The sequence below is a fragment of the Gorilla gorilla genome, chromosome 1 (assembly GCF_029281585.2).
Source record: "Gorilla gorilla gorilla isolate KB3781 chromosome 1, NHGRI_mGorGor1-v2.1_pri, whole genome shotgun sequence".
Lineage (NCBI taxonomy): Eukaryota > Metazoa > Chordata > Mammalia > Primates > Hominidae > Gorilla > Gorilla gorilla.
In genome coordinates, this window is record NC_073224.2 from 168865910 (window position 1) to 168890131 (window position 24222).

The 24222-nt window shown below is 36.6% G+C and overlaps 1 long non-coding RNA gene across 3 annotated transcripts in view; it reads right to left on the reverse strand.

Moving 5' to 3' along the window:
• The window catches only part of LOC109024774 (uncharacterized), a 417600-nt gene that overhangs the window by 386768 nt on the left and 6610 nt on the right, over positions 1-24222 (reverse strand). For all 3 annotated transcript variants that reach the window (XR_010130710.1, XR_008668512.2, XR_010130711.1), the window contains exon 2: positions 20460-20500. This is a non-coding gene — a long non-coding RNA (uncharacterized lncRNA). The remainder of the gene's footprint in view (positions 1-20459; positions 20501-24222) is intronic.

Here is a 24222-nt window from a genome sequence, read left to right on the forward strand (position 1 = left end):
TTCCCCTTCCTGTGTCCATGAGTTCTCATTGTTCAATTCCCATCTATGAGTGAGAACATGCAGTGTTTGGTTTTTTGTCCTTGTGATAGTTTACTGAAAATGATGATTTCCAGTTTCATCCATGTCCCTACAAAGGACATGAATTCATCATTTTTTATGGCTGCATAGTATTCCATGGTGTATATGTGCCACATTTTCTTAATCCAGTCTATCATTGTTGGACATTTGGCTTGGTTCCAAGTCTTTGCTACTGCGAATAGTGCTGCAATAAACATATGTGTGCATGTGTCTTTATAGCAGCATGATTTATAGTCCTTTGCGTATATACCCAGTAATGGGATGGCTGGGTCAAATGGTATTTCTAGTTCTAGATCCCTGAGGAATCGCCACACTGTCTTCCACAATGGTTGAACTAGTTTACAGTCCCACCAACAGTGTAAAAGTGTTCCTATCTCTCCACATCCTCTCCAGCACCTGTTGTTTCCTTTTTAATGATTGCCATTCTAACTGGTGTGAGATGGTATGTCATTGTGGTTTTGATTTGCATTTCTCTGATGGCCAGTGATGATGAGCATTTTTTCATGTGTCTGTTGGCTGCATAAATGTCTTCTTTTGAGAAGTGTCTGTTCATATCCTTTGCCCACTTTTTGATGGGGTTGTTTTATTCTTGTACATTTGTTTGAGTTCATTGTAGATTCTGGATATTAGCCCTTTGTCAGATGAGTAGGTTGCAAAAATTTTCTCCCATTTTGTAGGTTCCCTGTTCACTCTGATGGTAGTTTCTTTTGCTGTGCAGAAGCTCTTTAGTTTAATTCGATCCCATTTGTCAATTTTGTCTTTTGTTGCCATTGCTTTTGGTGGTTTAGACATGAAGTCCTTGCCCATGCCTATGTCCTGAATGGTAATGCCTAGGTTTTCTTCTAGGGTTTTTATGGTTTTAGGTCTAACGTTTAAGTCTTTAATCCATCTTGAATTGATTTTTGTATAAGGTGTAAGGAAGGGATCCAGTTTCAGCTTTCTACATATGGCTAGCCAGTTTTCCCAGCACCATTTATTAAATAGTGAATCCTTTCCCCATGTCTTGTTTTTGTCAGGTTTGTCAAAGATCAGATAGTTGTAGATATGCGGCGTTATTTCTGAGGGCTCTGTTCTGTTCCATTGATCTATATCTCTGTTTTGGTACCAGTATCATGCTGTTTTGGTTACTGTAGCCTTGTAATATAGTTTGAAGACAGGTAGGGTGATGCCTCCAGCTTCGTTCTTTTGGCTTAGGATTGACTTGGCGATGCGGGCTCTTTTTTGGTACCATATGAACTTTAAAGTAGTTTTTTCCAATTCTGTGAAGAAAGTCATTGGTAGCTTGATGGGGATGGCACTGAATCTATAAATTACCTTGGGCAGTATGGCCATTTTCACGATATTGATTCTTCCTACCCATGAGCATGGAATGTTCTTCCATTTGTTTGTATCCTCTTTTATTTTGTTGAGCAGTGGTTTGTAGTTCTCCTTGAAGAGCTCCTTCACGTCCCTTGTAAGCTGGATTCCTCGGTATTTTATTCTCTTTGAAGCAATTGTGAATGTGAGTTCACTCATGATTTGGCTCTCTGTTTGTCTGTTATTGGTGTGTAAGAATGCTTGTGATTTTTGTGCATTGATTTTGTATCCTGAGACTTTGCTGAAGTTGCTTATCAGCTTAAGGAGATTTTGGGCTCAGACAATGGGGTTTTCTAGATATACAATCATGTCATCTGCAAACAGGGACAATTTGACTTCCTCTTTTCCTAATTGAATACCCTTTATTTCTTTCTCTTGCTTAATTGCCCTGGCCAGAACTTCCAACACTATGTTGAATAGGAGTAGTGAGAGAGGGCATCCCTGTCTTGTGCCAGTTTTCAAAGGGAATGCTTCCAGTTTTTGCCCATTCAGTATGATACTGGTTGTGGGTTTGTCATAGATAGCTCTTATTATTTTGAGATACGTCCCATGAATACCTAATTTATTGAGAGTTTTTAGCACGAAGGGTTGTTGAATTTTTTCAAAGGCCTTTTCTACATCTATTGAGATAATCATGTGGTTTTTGTCTTTGGTTCTGTTTATATGCTGGATTACATTGATTGATTTGTGTATATTGAACCAGCCTTGCATCCCAGGGACGAAGCCCACTTGATCATGGTGGATAAGCTTTTTGATGTGCTGCTGGATTTGGTTTGCCAGTATTTTATTGAGGATTTTTGCATCAATGTTCATCAAGGATATTGGTCTAAAATTCTCTTTTTTGGTTGTGTCTCTGCCCGGCTTTGGTATCAGGATGATGCTGGCCTCATAAAATGAGTTAGGGAGGATTCCCTCTTTTTCTATTGATTGGAATAGTTTCAGAAGGAATGGTACCAGTTCCTCCTTGTACCTCTGGTAGAATTCGGCTGTGAATCCATCTGGTCCTGGACTCTTTTTGGTTGGTAAGCTATTGATTATTGCCACAATTTCAGATCCTGTTATTGGTCTATTCAGAGATTCAACTTCTTCCTGGTTTAGTCTTGGGAGAGTGTATGTGTCGAGGAATTTATCCATTTATTCTAGATTTTGTAGTTTATTTGTGTAGAGGTGTTTGTAGTATTCTGTGATGGTAGTTTGTATTCGTGTGGAATCAGTGGTGATATCCCCTTTATCATTTTTTATTGCATCTATTTGATTCCTCTCCCTTTTCTTCTTTATTAGTCTTGCTAGCGGTCTATCAATTTTGTTGATCCTCTCAAAAAACCAGCTCCTGGATTCATTAATTTTTGAAGGGTTTTTTTGGTCTCTATTTCCTTCAGTTCTGCTCTTAGTTATTTCTTGCCTTCTGCTAGCTTTTGAATGTGTTTGCTCTTGCTTTTCTAGTTCTTTAACTGTGATGTTCGGGTGTCAATTTTGGATCTTTCCTGCTTTCTCCTGTGGGCATTTAGTGCTATAAATTTCCCTCTACACACTGCTTTGAATGTGTCCCAGAGATTCTGGTATGTTGTGTCTTTGTTCTTGTTGGTTTCAAAGAACATCTTTATTTCTGCCTTCATTTCATTATGTACCCAGTAGTCATTCAGGAGCAGGTTGTTCAGTTTCCATGTAGTTGAGTGGTTTTGAGTGAGTTTCTTAGACTCCCAGACAATAATAATGGGAGACTTTAACACCCCATTGTCAACATTAGACAAATCAACGAGACAAAGTTAACAAGGATACCCAGGAATTGAACTCACCTCTGCACCAAGCGGACCTAACAGACATCTACAGAACTCTCCACCCCAGATCAACAGAATACACATTTTTTTCAGCACCACACCACACCTATTCCAAAATTGACCACATAGTTGGAAATAAAGCTCTCCTCAGCAAATGTAAAAGAACAGAAATTATAACAAACTGTCTGTCAGACCACAGTGCAATCAAACTAGAACTCAGGATTAAGAAACTCAATCAAATGGAATAGATTGATGCTAAGCTTTGACTCATTCTAGCAATAAGTAATATTCAGCCACAGATACATACATTTATTAAACAAGAAATAGCTCAATCATGAGAATAATGAATAGAATTCTAATATATTTTAGTTTTTATGTATATTATCTAAAAATTATTCATGATGTTTTGGTTAATTATATATTAATATGAATAATGAAAGTTGAATTCAGAAGAATTCTTAACACCTGGAGTCTACATCGCCAAATTTTTAATTACTTTTTCAATGTACATCCATATTTTTGTGGTAGGAAAAGGGTAATTACTAAAAGACTTTGAGGCAGAAAGAATGCGTTAAACTAGGCTAAATCCTATTGAAAAAGTGGTATAGAAATAGAAGTTCAGGGTAACTTGTGACTGTTACAGATGAATTAGTTTAAGTACTTTAATATCGATTTTTCATGAGAATCGAAATGTCTATATCTCAAGAAGATACAACTTTTATGTCAATATTTACAATTTACAGTAAACTATATATTTTACAATGATTTAAGCTTAAATTGAGAAATTTAAGAGGTCAATTTATTTACAGTCAATTTTAGAGGGATATAAATTTTTAAGATGTACTTAAGATCACTGATTTATAATCTTACAATAATAAACGAAACAACATAAAATTTGAACCTGATTTAACAGTATTTTACTTCAGAGTTATTTTTGTTAGTTGAGGCCAGGAGTGGTGGCTCACGCCTGTAATCCCAGCATTTACAGGCCAAGGCAGGCAGATCACAAAGTCAGGAGATCGAGACCATCCTGGCTAACACGGTGAAACCCCGTCTCAACTAAAAATACAAAAAATTAGCCGGGTGTGGTGGCGGGCGCCTGTAGCCCCAGCTACTTGGGAGGCTGAGGCAGGAGAATGGTGTGAACCTGGGAGGCGGAGCTTGCAGTGAGCCGAGATCGTGCCACTGCACTCCAGCCTCGGCGACAGAGCGAGAGCCGTCTCAAAAAAAATAAATAAATAAAAAGTTATTTTTGTTAGTTGAAAGGAAGAATTTCTGAACATTTTCATATCCTGTTCACCTATACAGTTATTTTTATTGTACATTGTACATGTAACTGTGAGGCAATTGAGTAGCACAATGAAAGAAGAAAACCTTGTTTCATTAAACCTGGCAGAAAATTGGTATGGCTGAATTTTATTATCATGCCTAAGACTAATTAATTAGAACTGAGATTTCTGGTATTGCCTGGAACTATTTTTACATACACAAAGGAACATGCCTAGAGTGTAATTAGAAATCTCTTTATTATGACACTTTTGAGGAATATGAGGGATATGGAAATATAGAGATAAATGCTTGTCCATTTCTTTTAAAGATTATTAGTGATATTTACTGAATATAAGACATCGATATCTAGATATGTATTCCTTGCTCTTTTGAATGACTCAGTGCCCCGCCAAAAGCAAGCTGGTACGCCCAGCCTCAAATAATCTTAATGATATTACTTACTCCAAGGCTCATCGTTGGTGCCTGTCACAGGGTAGATGCTCAATGTCTGTTTGTTGAATTATTGAATGAATGAAAGAACTGGAATTTATCCAGTTAGTGAGTTAGTCAGGAAGACTTTTCCACTTTCAGAAATGTTCTATTGAAATACAAATGTACATTGTACAGTGTTCCCAAAAGTCAGCTCATATTTTTGACTGCATCAGTGTTACTCGGAGTGTGTTGTAAATTTAACTTCCTGTACACCACCTCATACTACTACTGCTAAATACTTTAAGCAACATGAGGTCTAAGAATCTTCATTTCTAACAGTCTCCCCAGTTGACTGGCATGCACAGAATTGACAGGAAGCTGGAGAATCAGTTTGGAAACAACAAAAACTAGGGCAGATTCATTCAGAGAATGAGAAAACAGGAAAGACGGTCAGAGGCTCAGGGGGTAAAATAGTCTGGTCAGGGCACCAACCACTGCTGGAAATGAAACAATGCTAAACATTTGTTTCACCGTGTTCAAGATTCAAATTTGAGAAAAGGACTGACTACAGGACTACCCGGGGTCAGGTTCGTACCTTTGTTTAGGGTGAGGTAAGGGCCATGATTAATAGTTTCACTAGACTGTATCAGATTAAGAAGACATTTTTCTATAAACATAAACCAAAATGCTGGTAGAAATTAGGAATGTTTTCTAGCAAGCCAAAAATAAAAATTACAGACATAAGGCTATACACAACGAAATGGAGTGCCTCATAAAGCAGCATGTGTACTGTCTACACAGAACTTAATACCAGACTTTCGCTCAACCTGAACAATATAGAAAGAATTCCTGCCTCAAGTGCCATTGGATAACCTTGAAATTTGTGTCCCATTCTGAGAGTCTGTTCCTCTGTATTACTAATTGAATCCCAAAATCATCCAATTCAGCGTTTAAAAATCAATCAAACATTGTTTGAAATCCTTTAGAAAAACTAAATAATTGATTATGATGGTGACTTTTTTGCTTTTACACATTTTAATTGTGTCTAATGATAGAATACTAGGTAATGTTTATCGTAGGAAAGAATAATGAATCACAATCTGCTCAGCTCTTGGCCCTTCTAGCCAACCAACTCCTTTCACTCATATGCCCACTGTTCCCTAAAGAAAAACCTCAGTTATCTTATCCTCTACCATTGTCAAATTAGGACATTGTCAAAGAACCACCTATTCACTCCCGAAAGGCTTTTGCTCTTTTCGTATCTTATTTCTTTGCTAAGTTTTTTGGCTTAATTTTTGGCCCAGAAAACCTAATGTTCTTTCTTTCCTCTGACAGATTTCTTCTTTCTTTCTTCTGACAGATTTGCCAATCCCTTTGGCTCACTGCATTCCCATGGTCCTGGGTAAGAATTGCATACTCTTCACCATCCTGGAACCTAATTAATAACCCCTTCTCAACTTGGTTCATGTTGGCCAGATCATTCTCCAACTCCCATTTAAGCAAGAAAGTTTAATTAAATATGTGACATATTTAAATAAGTATGTGACATGGTTGAATATGGAGAGAGGCCCACTATTTAGCCAGGAAGTAAACTTTGACAAAACATCCAAGTAATTCGGTAACTTCATAGTCACATCATTTTTCAGGGATTTAAATGTATATGTGTTTGGCTTTTCTGATTCATGTCATCATTCTTTCAATGATAGAATGGACATGGTACATTGCACTGAGAGGAATACCTCATTACCTTTCACGTTCTCTGAACTGCACAGTGTTGCCTAAAAATATCTTTTCACCAGAAGAGCCTAGAACAGCACTCAAAAGAGAGCCATGTTTGCCCTTACACTGATCTTAGTCAGTAGACGCCAATGGATTATTGAGCTGCATGTTGCTCATAAATCAACACATATCATGCTTATATTGTCCTGCATTTTAGTCTTTCATCTATGTACTAAGGGACATTTAATGTTAAACTAATGTAAGAATTGTCTTTTATCTGTATGGTTTGTTTCAGATTATTTTCTTTAGTATATTTACCAATGACCAACCTCTTCAAAACTTCATACATACTGATGATCTATGTAACGTATCCAGGGAAATAATTTTATTTCTCTCAAGAAAAAAGTTACATATTCAATGAATCAATATTCAGACTATGATGAAAATCAACTTTTTGACAACATAATCATGCTGTAGTTGAAGCTTTTATTGGTGCCACAAAGAAGTCAATTCTAAAATAGATCTGTAATAGAAGCTCACTGGCTATTCACCTGAACTCTGTTCACATAGGAGGTAATATTGGTTCAAGTATTATTAAAGCACATGAAAAGATAAAAAGTAAGCCTTATGACATAAAACTAATTCCAGAAAATTGACTAGTTCTAGGTGATACATTAACCTGATAATTTTGAGAATTTCAGTTGTTGTCTAATGCTAAGGTATATGAACTCGATAGACATATAATTCTTACCTGGCAAGAATATAGCTCCTAATTAACATTTGAGGGATAACAGGAAATTCTACACCAGATACCAAAGGGATAACAGGAAAATCTACACCAGATACAGATAAGCAGGATGGAGGCACTGGCTAATAGCACTGAACCTAGGATTAGAAGATCAGATTTGATCTTACACAAACCAGTGACTGTGATACTACATATGTCTTTGAGCCCACATTTCTCGATCTTTAAAATGAAAGCAAAAACACCTCTTTTACAGGGTGGTGGAGACAGTAATGGGAAATAATAGATGTAGAAATGCTTTGTAAATCCTAAAGTGGTCTAGAAATATAAGATACTATCTCTTGTTTCTTGTTAGTGCCATCCCATAAGCTATCAAGGCATAGTAATAATCCTGGAAAGCACAAATTTAAGGCAAAACATTTGTCAAAGAAACCCGATTGGAAGAAGCAATATAAACAAGTTTAATGAACAGTCTTTCCTATGTTTCCGGATACAATGGTAAGTAAAATATTACCAAAGATATTAAATAAAAGCTTCTATTAAAAAGGCTGTGCTAAAATGCACACAGAGCCTAAGAGATCCATTCCATAGGAATTCATACAGTCAAGCCTAGCAATGTCTGAACTGTTATCCAAGCAAACTGTCTCAAAAATTAATCAATTGATAAAAAAATTAATCAATTGGAATTACTATCACAACACCAACACAGGTGAAGGTAGTGGCATGCTGTTCCTGGGGTATCTACATGTCTGCTAGATACCTGTTAATATCCAGTTAAATAAATAATAGGCTGCAAAAATGGAAAAAGCCATTGCTTATGTCAGTGATAGAAAAAAAAATGTCTAGAAATAAGGAAAGAATTAGTGATAAGTTGAGCACATGGAATAGCTACCACTTTAAAAGCTATGTGGACTTAAGCTTCCCAGAAGTCCCAGACCTGTCATTCTCCTAGCTACTATCACTCCTTACACCAAAGCCGTCAGGTTTGAATAACAGAAAAGCTTCTGTTACTTTCTCTGGATACTGAGCTCACTGAGAGGGAGGCAATTTAACTATCCCTCCATAGTCCTGGTTTTTTCTTCCCTGAGAGCTGCAATGTCTTCCAAGAATGACCTTCCATAGCAATGATGAAAAATGAGAGTTGAAGAAAAAGACTGTCACAAATTCAAACTAAAGGATTGGTAAAATAGTTTAATAAGGTAAGCGATATAATTTTAGAATTGAAAACAATATACTCCAAACCAGAATTTTCTTCTAAGCCTCCTTTAGTTGGTTAAGACTCTACCGTTCTTGGCAGTTACTTAAGCTCAAGTATATTTGATCACCCTTATTACAATCTTTAAATTCTACAAAATAACAGTCACTTGGATAAATTGTGGTATATTTATATACTAGAATATCATCAAACAATGAAAATAAGTGAGCCACAGATACATTCAACAGCATGTATGAATCTCATCAACATTGTTAGGTGAAAGAAGTTAGACATAAAATAATATATTTTATGTAATGACAGGTATATAGAATTAAAAAATAGTCACTCCTGGTCTATGGTGTTAGAGGTCAGTGGAGTTTCCTTGAGAGAGAAAAAAAGGTATGTTCTTTGAAAGGGCTGAATGGGCTTTCTGATATGTTGGAAATGTTTTATTTTGTGATCTGGGTAGTGATTTCATAGGAGCACTAACTTTGTAATAATCTAAGAAATGGACACTTATGTTTTATGCACTTTTCTGCACTTTAAAAAAATATGTAAGTTCTTAGTTTGGCCTTTAAGGTTGACCATGATTATTTCCCAATGTGTTACTCCAACCTCACCCTCAAGTTGCCTCCCTAAATATTTTATTCCAACTATGTTGCTTTATTCATGTATCTCAAACAAGATTGTATTATTTTTTAACCCTGTTCTTTTGTTTTTGCTGTTTCTAACTAGAAGTCATCTTCTGTCTCTTCATATCAAAATCCTAACCATTTTTCAGAGCTCAACTATACCTCTTTTATGTAGCCTTCCCTCATTTCAGCAAATGTTCTTTCTCCATCTTCTGAGTTTCAACAATCATTTGAACCTCTCTCATCAATTTGATTTTAATTACCCCTGAATTAAAAATAAGTTCATTTGTTTTATTATGTAACAGGTATATAAATTATTGGAGAGCTGGGAACTATATATTACATATCTTGAAATTCTTTTCCTTACTTCACAGATTAGCTGTACCTGGTGCTAAGTGGATAACTGAATGAGTCTGTGAATAAATAAACAAGCAAATAAGCCATTGAGTCAATTATTCATAAACATCTATAATTATTATACACCTCTGAGGGGCCCTTGGATCAAGTTTCATCCCAGCCCATGAATAAGTGTTGGTAAGTCCTCCAGTGTCCTCTTGGTTCTGGCCAACAAATCAGTAGACGAGTGGTGGAAAGTTATATAATACGTTGTACCTTACTACACCCCAAAAGTGAGAGAGAAATAGACTGAAAGTCTAGAATTAGTAAATATACTACCTGCCCAAGACAAAATTGTGAAATAAGAAGTTGATCCTTCTCTACCTTTCCTCCAAGGATCATGCCTTTGTCCAATCCCACCTCCACACTGTCTTTCTCCTCTTCCTCCTTTATTTTCAGAGGTCAATAGTGACATCTGTTGATTGCTGTATTCGAGTTCTCTAAAGAAACAGAGCCAAGAGGATATGCGTATGCAAATTTTCATGTCAAAGGCAAAGCAAGAAGGTTATTGCAGGATCTTCTCTGCAAGGTTGCCAAAGGCCTATGTTCTTGGCACATGACTGAGGCAAAGCTTCACCAGATGTCCTTATACCCACACTACTGCCTTAAGGGATGGCAGGCAGCCTGACACCTTTTTCCTGAAATCAGCATCCTCTGCTGAGAAAGGTTAACATAGGTCTCACTTTAAAGGAGAAATACTAAAAGGAATTGTCTATTATCATAGAATATATATTGAAGGGTGAATTTGGAGCCAAGAGGCAATAACTTGATAACTGGCATATAGGCTATGAGTATCAGTTATGAGAGCCAATAAATTCCCTTTTGGTTTTAGATCTTTTCAGCTGGATTTTCTGAATATTGTACAGAAAGACTGTTAACTGACAAAAGGCCCAGTCCTCATATCACCTAGAGTACAGCAGAGTTTTTCGTTGAATATTCTTTTCTGAGTCTTTCTGCCACTATTTTCCCTCAAAATCTTTCTGCCCTGGTCCTATTTTTTTTTAGTTAGAATTCTACATATTGTCTTTGATATATATGTTAAAAGCCTGTCAACAACATATTTTTATTTTAATAAAAGAATTATAGAAAATGAACACTTTAAAACAGAAGATTGATAGAGTTAGGTATTTTTAAAAGTTGATAGAATATCTTAGGACAACAGGCACTTTGGTTTCCTTCAAATAATTAAGCTATAATCTATAATAACTAAACATAGTTAGAATTTTTAATTCAATTAGGATTGCTCTCAAATCTGCCTGGTAATTCTAGAATTGCACCTTGACAACAAAACATGGTCCCAAAAGAAAGCATTTATTTTCAGTAAAAAATAAAAATACCTAAGTAAGCAACTTTAATAGGGTTTACATGAGTTTCAGTTAAAAGTAAGATATCTAATGCAAAAGACAATTGCTTTCTGTGTTATTTTTAAAAACAGAAGTGCCAGAGAGTAGAGGAATTAAGAAAGTAAAAACTTTACACAATGGTAAAAAATGTGTTAGTGGCTAAAATAATTACTTTATGAAGTAGACTCCCAAGGAATGTATAAAAGTTTCCAATTAGACAATATTGGTTCTTTGAAAAGTTTCATTTTAAGATTTAGACTAACATATATCTTTTTTTATTCTTGGCTTCAGCAATTTCTTCTAACTGCCTCAGTAGTCTTGTCTTCCTTGGGTTTTATAACCACAAAGTTTATTATTAAAAAGTTTTAGTTCACCTCAAATACTTTCTGCGCTATTTGGTAAAAGTATCTAGGGGAAAATTCACGTAAGAAGAGTAAACCCAATTTAACAGAAAACATGAAAAATTGTTGATGAAGGGGTTTCTGTGTGTGTGTGCTCAGCCCAAAGGAAGCATTGGACTGGCTCTGGGAGTGGGACGCAGCGTGAAAAGATGTAGTATCTCCTCCTCTGCCTGCTTGTGTTGGATAAATGGATCATTTTATTGTCAGGTTGGCTGAGACTGAGCATCAACATTATACAGGAAAGTCCCAAAGGTATGCAGCAGAGGGGATGCTATACCAGTTTCCTTCACTTGATGCTATTAAATGAGCTCACAGTCTGTAAGATAAAAGTTAGATATATTGAAGGAAAATAAGTACCTAGTTTGATAGCAGTACTTTATGTTCAAACTCCTCATGAGTTTATACATGTTTCTATAGAAAGACTGCATCTAAAACAACGCTCTTAACAAATGAAATTTACAAGAAAAAACAAGTCCTGTGAATTGCTATACTGAGTGTTTTTTTCTTTCAATAACAGTAGTACAATAGTCACTTACAATGTCTGAACATTCTAAGCCCTAACAATAGATATTATATTTGATTTAAAATTTCATAAATAGGTTCTATGCTCATCTAGAAATTTTTTCCTGTGTTACACATAAAGAACATTCATCCATTCATTCCACAAAAACATATTTGTTACCTTCTATATGCCCAGAAACCATGATTTCTGCCTTTGTAAATCTGTCTAGCATATGAGAAAGATTTTTTGCTCTAAAAATCTGTGATTATCATGTGTTAAATGGGCACCACACTTCAACCAGGAATAATAATCATTTTTACATAATGATACAATTTCCAGAGTGCACACACGCATACATATATGTATGGAAAGAGAGAGAGATAATGGTAATATTCAATATATTTACCAACTGCTACAGTACAGGTTCCAACAAACCTAAATGCAAATGGAATAAGATTGATTTTGGAAAAGATCTATAGAATACAGAATCTCAGCCATTATGTCCATTTGCAAGTATGGTTTAGCAAGCTCCCACTGATCCAAAGACAGGACCTTAAACTGAGACCTTTTCCTCATCTTCTCACTATAATATGAGAACTTAAAAGAGGTTATAATACTGGAAATTAGAAATTGATCATTAATACATATTTATTACTTTCATACTATATGTCAAAAACTTTGCCTGGTGTTCAATCGAGACAAGCCTAGCTTCAGGTTACCAAGGAATAAATATAAAATAAACAATAAGCAGGGGGTACAATGAGAGAATATTTATTGTGGTAGAAGCATGGCTGAGGAGGAAGTTGTAGAAAGAGAATGGAAAAGCAAGTAAAAAAGGAGATCATTATTAAAGCAAGAACTTGCAAGAGGGAGAAGGTTTGAGGTCAAAGGCAAGAGGAAAGGGGTAAAAAAGGAAGAATGACTATGTTGAAGGAGGAAAGAAAATAAGGATGGATAAGAACTGTAAATCAATTTAGAGTTGTAGGAGAAGTAGAATAAGTCCAGAATGATAGGAATCTGGAAGGAAAGAAAGAGGATCATCCAGAATGAAAAGAATAGATGAACTCCAGGAAGAAGTTATAAAGGAAAATTTTCCTGACTGTAACAACTATTTCCTCTGTGAAGTAGGGAAGGTAATCTGCGAAGAATAAAGAGTGCAGCATTAAGTACAAAGTATAAAAAGCTGTAAAAATTTTAAAAAGAAAGCGTCATAGGAAATAGGTAAGTATCTGTAAAGATTTCCTAGAAAAAGATTAAGAGTCCAACAGAGGTCAGAAATCATAAATGTATAAGGCAGACAGATAATCAATATGGTTATGTGATTTGCTCCAGGATTATTCAGTGCCTGGTTTCAGGATCAGAACAAACAGATGGTTGGGTTATTCTAGAATCAAGGATTAGGAATAATGGAATGAGAAGGTCGTGAGAGTGTTGGGAAATAAGAGCGTCAGTGAGAGAGAGGTTTAACTGAATGACCACGGATTGTTAGCTGGAGAGAATAAGGAAATGAAGCCAGAGAAGTCTTATTGATCAAGAACATATGAAACTCACAAAGTACAGAAGAATCAATGAGAGTGAAGAGCAGTCATTCCCCTGAATGAAACCCCGCAGGGTATTTTGCAGCCTGGATGATAAAGTGCCATTACTTCTTAAAACATACAAGACTGTTTATAATCTTGCCTGCCTCTCAAGCTCATTTCTAATTCCTTTTCCCAAATGCCTCCAGGCATTCTGTATGTCGTGTCAGGCAGACCAAATATGATGCTTTCTGTCTTCATGTTACTGCTGTTCTTTCAAAGGGCTCCTCCTCTTCTCCTAAACTTCCTGTCCTCTATTCACTAATGAACTTCTCAGTTTTCAAGACCCACTTCAAGCATCTCTTTCTTATTAAAGTCACGTGTAGTACTAGTATGAAAAAGAAATGGCTGCCAAAATTTCCTTCCACCCTTATACAGTCATGCCATTACTCCCACCAAAAAACCCCTTGATTCTGGGCAAACAAACAGAATGCTGTAGAACTGACACTATTCCAGTTCCGGCCTAACCCAACTGCCATATTGCGAAGAAGTTCAGGCTATCTTGCCTGGAGTATGAGATACCATGCAGACAGAAAATCATAGAGAGGAGTGATTGCATATAGCAACTATACCTCAGACATATGAGTGAGATCTTCTTGGCCATTCCTGTTCATCCCAACCACCAGATGAATGGAGGTGGAGCCCAGTCAACCCACAGAATTATGGGAAATAAGGAATCATTTCCATTTTAAGCCACTATGTTTTAGGGTTTAGTTATTCATTTATAGATAAATGATATCTCTCCCATTTTCAACTTAAATGTAACTGTTCAAACTTTCCACTGTATCACACTACTGCATCTATAATATACCTGTATTATTTTACTTATCACACTAGGATTGCAAAACTGTTTTTACATACCTGCTCCCTTCCTATTCTGAGATGAAACAATGTTTCAGTGCTAGGGTATGTTTACACTATGTGTGCGCATATATGTGTCTGTTGTGTGAGTCTGTATTCTAAGTCCTAGCACACAACATACAATAAGTATTTAATAATTGACTTGAACTACATTAAATATGGATTGAGTTAGAGGAAGGTAGAAAGAGAGAGCTATGAGGTTCAGTCATAAGAATTTTATGGCTTATTTCATAAAAGGAGCAGTTCCCTGATTGACACGGAAACATGTTTGAAATGAAGTTGGCTTAAGGATAGTCTAGGAATTCAGGTGGGGTGGTAGAATCATCAAGGAGGTGGACTTGTGGCCTACTACAATTACAAAGTTTGTGTGGAATGGAATATGGTGATATCCAGTGGGAAGAGATTGTGAACTTCAGAAAAAGAGAAGCTGTGAGTGACAGCTTTCCAGTGAAGAAAAGGCTCTTAAAGTAATAGTAAACCATTAAGAATATGCAGTTTCAACCTTCTCCCCAGTGCAAGTTCAAGGGAGAAAAAGTCAGTCTCCATTTCACAGACTTACGTGGAAGTTGTACTTTAACTAAAGGAAGTTTTCCTTTTAGTCATCTGAGTGCACCTTTTCAGTCTCCTCCAGCGACCCTTCATTCCACTGCCACTGAAAGCTTTCTACACAGTCCTCTGCCATTCTCACTCTACATCTCTTCTCTGGGCCATGTGAGCCACTCCCACGGCTTCGATCATTACTGGTATCTCCTACAGCTGAACTTTCTGACTCCATTTCTTTTATGAGCGTCAGAACTATTATTTACAATTCTCTTCTGAATGTCTCCAGTGTTTTGCCTACCACTTATGTAAAACTCAAGATGTTAAGAAATGAACTGATTATCTGATATTCAAAACATGTTTTTTTCCTCCCATATTTCCTAGTCCAGTAAATGGCATACTGGCCACTCCATGAGTATAGAAAGAAACAGCCAGCGCACTGGTTAAGAGCTTGGATTCTGGAATTAATGAAACAGAATGTGCTCAAATCTGGCCTTCATAAATTACTAACTGCATGGTAATTCTAGTCTGCTCAGGCTGCTGTAACAAAATACCAGAAGTTGGGTCACTTAAACAACAGACATTGATTTCTCTCAGTTCTGGAGGCTAAGAAGTCCAAGATCAGAGTTCCACCATGCTCATTTTCTGGTGACGGCCTTCTTTGTGGCTTGCAGAAGCTGCCTTCTTGCTGTGTTCTCACACAGAGCTACTTCTCTGGTCTCTTCTTATAAGGGTACTAGTGCCATCATGAGTACCTTTATGACCTTATCTAAACCTATTTACCTCTTAAAAGCCCGATCTCCAAATGTCATTACATTGAGAGTTAGGGTTTCAACATATGAATTTTGGGGGCACACAATTCAGTCCAAAGCAGTAACCTTGGCAAATTACTTAACTTTTCAGAGATTCATTTTTCTCACCTGTTAGAATCTTCAAAAGCTTGTGAAGAGGATTAAATAAATGCTTATCCAAACCCTCAAAACTAATCATACCAACTAGATCTCTTGAAGCCATTCTTACCTTCTCCCTTTCCCTTAGCACCCACCTCTTCCAAGCAACTGATCGCCAAATTCTGCTACTTCCATTTCTAAAGTGTACCTTAATATGTGCGTTTGTCCATTGTCACTTCCACTGTGCTAGTACAGACCTGAACATATTTCAACCAGACTATTCTTGACTTCGTCTAACCCATCTTTCACACCATTGCCAGAGATAATGTTTTTAAAAATATAAATCTGATCATATCCTTTTTCTTCATTTTCAATTTTTTTTTAGTAGCTCCCTGTTTCCTACAAAAATCAGGCCAAACTCTCTAGCATCTAATTTTTGCAGTCTTTCTCTGAACTACCTTTCCAGGGCCACTCTACATCATTTCCCACCATTCCTTGTATTTAAAAATGTCATTCTGTGAACATATTCTTCTGCCTTCATGTTTATTTCCTTTACTAAATCCTCACCCCTACTTTTCCCCCTGAGAATTCCTGCTCAAACTCCAAGACCCAGCTCGAATGTGATTTCCTTTCTGTTATCTTCCCAAAACCTCCAGGTGACATAGGTTGCACCCTCATCTGTTTTCCCACAGGGCTGTATACAAACCTGTCTAGGCTTTATCACACTATAGTATAGTTATTAATTTACTTGTCTATCTTCCCAGCTAGACTCTGAGCACTTCCTCAGAGGCAAGGATAGTGAACTATTTATCCTTGCATTAAAAGTCCATAATACAGTTCCTCGGAAATACTAGTCAGTATTTGTAAGATGCTTGATAAATGTTGGTTGAAAGATTGAATAAATAATCTATGTAACTTTAATGGTGCCTGCTGTATATTAATTAAGTTCAAATTTTTCAGGTATAAGTCCAATTTTTCAGGTATATATAAAAAGTAAATCATTAAAACTGGGCATTGAAAGAAGTAGATTATCTACATGTATTTTTCCCAACTTTAAAATTCTATAATCTTATTGTGAACTGAGCTAAAGCTCTTCTCCAGGCATATAGGATTAAAGTCTTGTCTGAGATAGACTAAATTTGTAGATAGGATCTAGTGGGTTGTTTAAGGTATATTTCCAATTTATTCATTACATTAACATTTATAAACTGTATTTTGTGAATTTTATACCTTTCAATTAAACAAAATTGAATTATATGCAATAGCTGATCTTTCAAAATGGTAACATGGTGAAGAAAGTGTTTTTTTCTGAAACCTTGTCAGCTTGAGTGACATGTGAGTACCCAGCACTAAGCATCTGTTAGGGAAATCTTATTACTCTGTGTCTGTCACTAGAACATTGGAACAAACGTTGCAAGACCTACATACTTAAAATGTTATGATGTGTTTTTAAAATTGCTTTCCACATAAGGTCTTTTATTTTATTAGAAAATTATAAGCAAACAAGGCTTGTTTAATTGCTTTCAAAGTATAAGCACATTTCACGTCAAAATTGTATCACTTTCAACTGCTGACTTGTGTGAGAAAGCTGTCAGGCCCTGGTGCCCAAGAAAATAGGGCAACATGGCAGAAATTTCTTACTGAAGGATATAATGTATGCTCAATCAAACCAATGCAATGTGCGTAATGGTTTACTTCTATCTTAGAACGTACTGCTAGCTTTCTGTTCTGGAATCAGAATTTTCCTAATGCCTGGACTTTTTGTTGAATCCCATGTAAGAAGTGATGCAATCTTTGAGTTTATATCTCAGGGAAGGTTGGGCTCTTTTTTTCTCCTTTTAACATTCAAAAATTCTCAGATATATTACCTTCTCATTCTGATAATCTATATATACTCTGCTCCCTTTCCATAATTCTCTTAGCTTACTAAATATCTTAGCTAACAATTAAAGAAATTATGCATGAAATGCTAAAAATTATAGCCAGCTTTTCAGAGGAATCAATTGTTGGTTACAGTGCTATTTTTCTTAAAAAACATTGCCAAATCCTTTATTTCTTCAAATATCATAGATATCTATATGTGCTTCAAATGAATGGGAGGTAATAAAATATGATGGAAAAATCCTGGAAAATTCCAACACACCTTATATTGTTTGTTATTTGACAAGTTTATAACAACTTTGCTTCTCTTAGCCAGCAGAGAGCACCCACAGAGGTGGTAGATGGTAACTTTTCCACAAAATATCGCAATAAACAGATAACATTTAAGATATATATTTTCATATATATTCTAAGAAAAGATGACTGCTAAACATGAATTCCCCATGATAGAAGGATATTGTATGTTACTAAACTGCCATCTACTGGATTTGTTCACCCAGTACACAATATCATCTATAAATTTGTATTTTTCAAGGAATACATGACTTTTTTTCCCAGCCATTTCCTGACTTTCTTTCTTTCCCTAGTTCTAGCAATGTGTGCTTCTAATGACCAGGAGAAAAAATTGCTTCAACTAATTATAGTCCAACCAAAGTCATTCACATCATTTAAGAATTAGATTGATTATTCATAGTGTCATGAGGACGTGTCAATTTGAGACAAGAAGAGGTTTAGAGAGGCTTACACTTTTCAGAGTGCCACCTGTCTCCAAAGGGCACAGTGATTAAGAAGCTCCAGGTGCAAGTTGTGGAAGCAAAACAGCATAATGAAGTCCTTTCCCTCCTTGTGCACCTTTTGATTAATAACATCCTCCTTCAGTTCTAGCAGATTGCACACCAGTGTATGCCACAAGAAACCTAAAATACAAGCCTACTTTTCTATCCTTCTTTGAATAGAGTAAATCACCATTTATCTATGACCAGAATCAAAAGAATTAACAAAATAAGGTATCTGTGGCACAATCTACTTTTATAAGAAAAGAACAGCTAATAAGCCGACTGATAATATTTACTTGATAACAATGTATAATATGTGTCACTGATAAAATTCCACCTAATCTATCTTCTCTGTCCTATATTCACACATGGAAATGCAACTGATATTTGGCCGGGTGCAGTGGCTCACACCTGTAATCCTAGCACTTTGGGAGACCAAGGCGGGCAGATTACCTGAGGTCAGGAGTTCGAGACCAGCCTGGCTAACATGGTGAAACCATTTCTACTAAAAATACAAAAAATTAGACAGGCGTGGTGGTGCACACCTGTAATCCCAACTACTCAGAAGGCTGAGGCAGGAGAATCACTTGAACCTGGGAGGCAGAGATTGCAGCGAGCCGAGATCACGCCATTGCACTCCAGCTTGGTCAACAAGAGCGAAACTCTTTCTCAAAAAATAAAATAATAATAATAATAAAATAAAAAATAGAGAAAATTGGCATTTATTGAGTACTATTTACTAGACTTTTTTTTTTTTTTTTTTTTTGAGACAGAGTCTTACTCTGTCACCCAGGCTGGAGGGCAGTGACGAGATCTCGACTCACTGCAACCTCCGTCTCCCAGGTTCAAGCGATTCTCCTGCTTCAGCTGCCCATATTTACTAGACATTTTCATGGGCGCTATCACACTTTATCTACACAGCAGCCTGGTAAGGTAAATACCGTTGTCCTCATTGTCATCACTGAATGTGACTGAAGCTCAAAGTGATAATAAGAGCTAACACTTACTGACTACTTAATATTTTCCTGGCATTGCCTTTATTACTTTAGAAAAATTGACACAATTAATTCTCAAGACCACATTATGGAATACATGTTACCACTATCCTCATTTTATTAGAGGTGACTCCAAGAAGCTAAGTAACCTGCCCAACATTACACAAATAATACGCAATAGAGTCTGGATTTGACCTGAGCAAACTGGTTTCAATGCCTGTACCTGTCAACTTCAACATTATGCTGTTTATGAGTGTGTGTGTGTGTGTGTGTGTGTGTGTATACTTCAGTATTAGATGGGCTATATTATTGTTTTGTTTCTGAAAATTGGTAATTGTGTATTTATTGTCAGGCATTTTACATGTATTATCCATTAGAAATACACACATATATGTAATATTTTCCCCATTTTACTTTGATAAAACTGAATTTTGGAGAATAACAATAATAAGAATAATCACAGTAAACACATTACACATATCACATGCTAGATACTCTTCATGAGAAGAGTTTTAAACATAGTACATATTTAATACTGACAACAACAATATAATGCATTGTTATCACTATTATACAGGTGAGGAAAAAGAAAGGTAGCACCTTGACCAAAGTCGCAAGGCTAGCAGGAAGCAGTGCAAGAAATCTAGTTCCAGACTCATGATTTTATCCACTACTCTAGACTTTGAAACAATTTAGAATAGTCATTCCTTGTTTATTGCAGCAAATGTTTGCAACACGCCTTAACTATAATAGCATTCATCACAATCAAACATTTTGTTGCATACCAAGTAAAATAATTATGCACAGTTGGTAAAGAGTTAGAATGAATCAAGCCTGTACAGTTTCACATTGGTCAGGCTTATGCATAGTTTCAATAATGGTAAAAATAAAATTCCTTTCTTCATTTATCCTACAAACATCGAGCATTAACCTTGTTCCAGGTGCTTGGGTAGTGAGAATAATGTTTATTTTATTCTGCGAAGAATTGGAGATACATAAAAACAAATAGGTAATTGCAACATAAAAGGATAATTGCTAAGAAGAAGTTTTGCTTCCTAAATCAAAGCCAAAGCTACAAAACACTTTATGTTACCTGGTTTCATGGCTCCAAACGAGGTCATACACAGGGCAAAACTAGGAAAAGAATAAAAAGACAGAAGAACATTCTTTCATAAATACATAAAATAAGGTGCTTAAAATTGTTATAATAGTTGCAATTTTATTTAAAATTCTGTTAACGTTTATGTCTGAATCACAAGTGGAAGTTCAAAATAGCTTCATGATATATGTATTCCTTGTTTCACATCTGATATTTTTCTTTGAGTACTACTCCTTCCTAGTGGGTTTGCCTGGTCCTGAGTTCCCAGGTCCTCCCAGTCTGGCTCATGCCAAATTCAAGCTATCATATTAATCAGAATTTTTAGTTGCAGGTGACAGAACCCCAGTGCGATGTAGCTTAAGCCAAAAGAAAGTGTGCTGACATGACTTAGGTGACTGGGAAGTCCAAGAGATAAGCATGCCTCAGATAGAGCTATATTCAGGGATACAAATGCTATATTCAGAGTTCACTTTTTTCCCTCGCCCCACTTCTTTCTCTTTAATTCTCTCCATCTATCAGCTCTTATTGTATCTACTTGACTTCCTTTTGTGGGTAAACTCTCTATATATAGGTGGGTCTCACATTCACATATACCAGATCAGCAACTCTAATGAAGAAAAAACTTCTCTTTCCCGATAATCCTAAATGAATCCTCGGGAATATTCTGATTGGCCTTGCCTGGTTCATATATTCAGTTTTCAGACAATCACCATGATTAGGTGAGCTAACACACAGAATTTGATGCTCGAAAAGGACTCACAAAAATCAGAAATAGCATCAAGCTTTCCTAATAATTTCAGGAGTACAGGCAATCAAGAGGCAAAGACAGAGCAGAGAAAGTCTGGGACATTCTGTGTGGCTTTGCCAGATGCTTCCTATCCACTGACCCAGAGTGATTGACTAGGTCTCTGTACGTAGTTTTGCTGATTATTACCTTACAGAGTAGAGGCGTGTAATTTATAATACATCTCCATTTTATACCTCAGAATGTTATAAAATGGCATGCCATTACAAGACATTCTCCAGAGAAGCCATCCATGTCCCCATAAATCAATAGATTCCAGATTTATTTACTAGAAGTAATCCTTATCCAGGGAGATCCTGCTAAGGGCTTTCTGTAGAAAGATCTCCTTCTGTCTAAAATCATTATTCTATTTATTAGGGTGTCTAGTCAGAAAGGAGATTAGAACAGATTACCTGCCTTCCTTTCTTTTTCCCAGTGGTGCCCCCATAGGAAAGGAAGTTAATGGTCCACAGAGCTAGCTGCTTTACTGATTCCCCCCATCAGGAGACTGGACATTCTGACTGAACATCTTGAGACAAGAATCTCAAACTGTGCTCGGGGGTAAAGGAAGAACCATGATTGACAGGCCCCCAGAAGCACCTGGACTGTGAGATGGTGATAGAAAAGCACGTTGAGTAGATATAAACTGCGAGTGCTCTTGTTTATCATACTGTTCCCGTCCAGACAAGAGACTTTTAAGAGTTCTAATGATGCTATAACTTTCCTGTTCCTAAACTTTGTCTATTTCTCTCTGGTTTCTAACTGTGAAAAACTCTTCAGCTATGTTCTGTGACTCATAGATCACAGCAAAAGAACAAATAGTGACAGCAAAGAATGGAAACAACTATGCCAAATCTTGGAGCCTGCAGGAAAGAAATCCAAAAGAATGCTGAGTAGGGCCTCACAATGAACCCTTAAGAGGAGAAAGAATATCCCAAGGGTTTTCCATCTAGGCTTATGTCCTCATAACCATTTTCTTACAGAAATCTAAAGTTCTAACACAGCAAATGAATTTCTTTAACAGGCAGGGTACACAAACAACTATCCTACTGACCTGATAATCCAAAAGAACTTTTTATTTGGCCAAGACAACATTTATGTTTAGGTTGAATTTGAAAGGCTTTGAACAGCTCATCACATTCTCCCTCATTCCCTAGTGTTTTACACAGACCTGCTTCATTCATTTATGTTACTGCCTGAACCCTGTAAACATTTGAGTTTTTCATTCATGGTTTAATACTTGATTTAACTGAAAATCCCTTTATAAGAATGTAAACTTTAGGCAGGGTGCGGTGGCTCACACCTGTAATCCTAGCACTTTGGGAGGCCAAGATGGGTGCATCGCTTGAGATCAGGAGTTCCAGACAAGCTTGGCCAACATGGTGAAACCCCATCTCTACTAAAAATACAAAAATTAGCTGGGAGTAGCGGTGCATGCCTATAACCCCAGCTACTCGGGAGGCTGAAGCAGAAGAATCGCTTGACCCCAGGAGGTGGAGAGGTGGAGGTTGCAGTGAGCCGAGATCGTGCCATTGCACTCCAGCCAGACTCCGTCTCAAAAAAAAAAAAAAAAAAGGACACTTTAAACTGTTTTTAGTTATTTACACTAGGATGTAAACAGTTTTTCAACTGTTTTTCACTGTGGAGGATGAGAGTTTTTGAAGAAGGTAAGACTGAAGGAATAACAGGATGGGGACTAGGGTGAGCCAGATGCCTAGGGTTCAACATTTAAGGAGGTGCTCATTCTCAAGTGATAACTCCAGGCTCAGCACCTGAGACTGCCTCCTTAAATGTCATGCCCTGTGTGTGTTATTTGCCTCGCTCTTATCCCAGTCCTTTAAGGATAAAGTTTAACCAGCTTTGGTTTCTGTTACTTGTGAAGTATCCTTAATGCATTTCCCTTCCCCACCCATGAACTGAGGGAGTCATTCTTCCTGGGAACACCCATAATATCCTCTGATTATACCTCTACTATACTTACAACACAGTTTTCTCACTATTTACACATCCATATGCACCAGCACTCTGTGCGCTCCTTAAAGAAATAGACTGTGACATAATCTTCTTTATAGCTGCAATATCTAGTCCTGTACCTGTTGAGTGGGTAAGTCAATGAATGAATGGACAAATAAATAAATGAGTGTGTTGTCAGCATTGAACATGCCATACCTGCTGTGGCATGGCACAGGTGTGTGAAATCCTTTGTCAGTGAAAACGTTTTATTTTTGCTATAGATAGATGGCAAACTTCAACCTGCTTTTATTCTAATTGTGATATGATTTTTCTCATAACTTTGTATGTAGTGTTTGAATTGTTCCAGTTTTTTATTTAAACATATGTGCTCAAGAAAGAACTGCAGTAGATTTGCAACTGACACCGTATATATGCTTTTGCCCTCAGTCTCCAGCAGGGCCAGCCTCCTTGACCTAATTAGACTTCTCACTCCCACATGGCTGGTAAATACTATAATTAATTTATAAAGGACTCTGAAACACCAACTGGCAAAAATTTCCTATTAATGGTTTCTACAAAATGAAAAGAGCATTTAAGTTGTAGGAGAGTTGTTGTTGTGTGTGTGTGTGTGTGTGTGCATGTATTCACATTTTTTAATGTAGTGAATTTCTAAGAATGTCAAATCATAACACGTACTAAGTGAACAATGTTTAATAATGTCTTGTCATTTCTTTCAGTACATTTATTTTAAATTTGAAAGAAATCTGTGTGACAAAATATTCTTAGAGATGTATATTTGGGGTATGTGAGACTTGAGTGTCCATGAATACTCACACACATCCCATAAACTATGCCATTCTTAAAATAAAGTTAAAGAGAAAAAGACCATCAGTTTAAGAAGGATGTCTCAATGCTTTGAGAAAGCAACAACTGTAGTGGCCTTTGGAGTATTTGCCTATTCAGAAGCCATGGTTGGCAGAATTTCAAGATGGCTCCCAAGATTTCTGTGTCCTGGTGTAC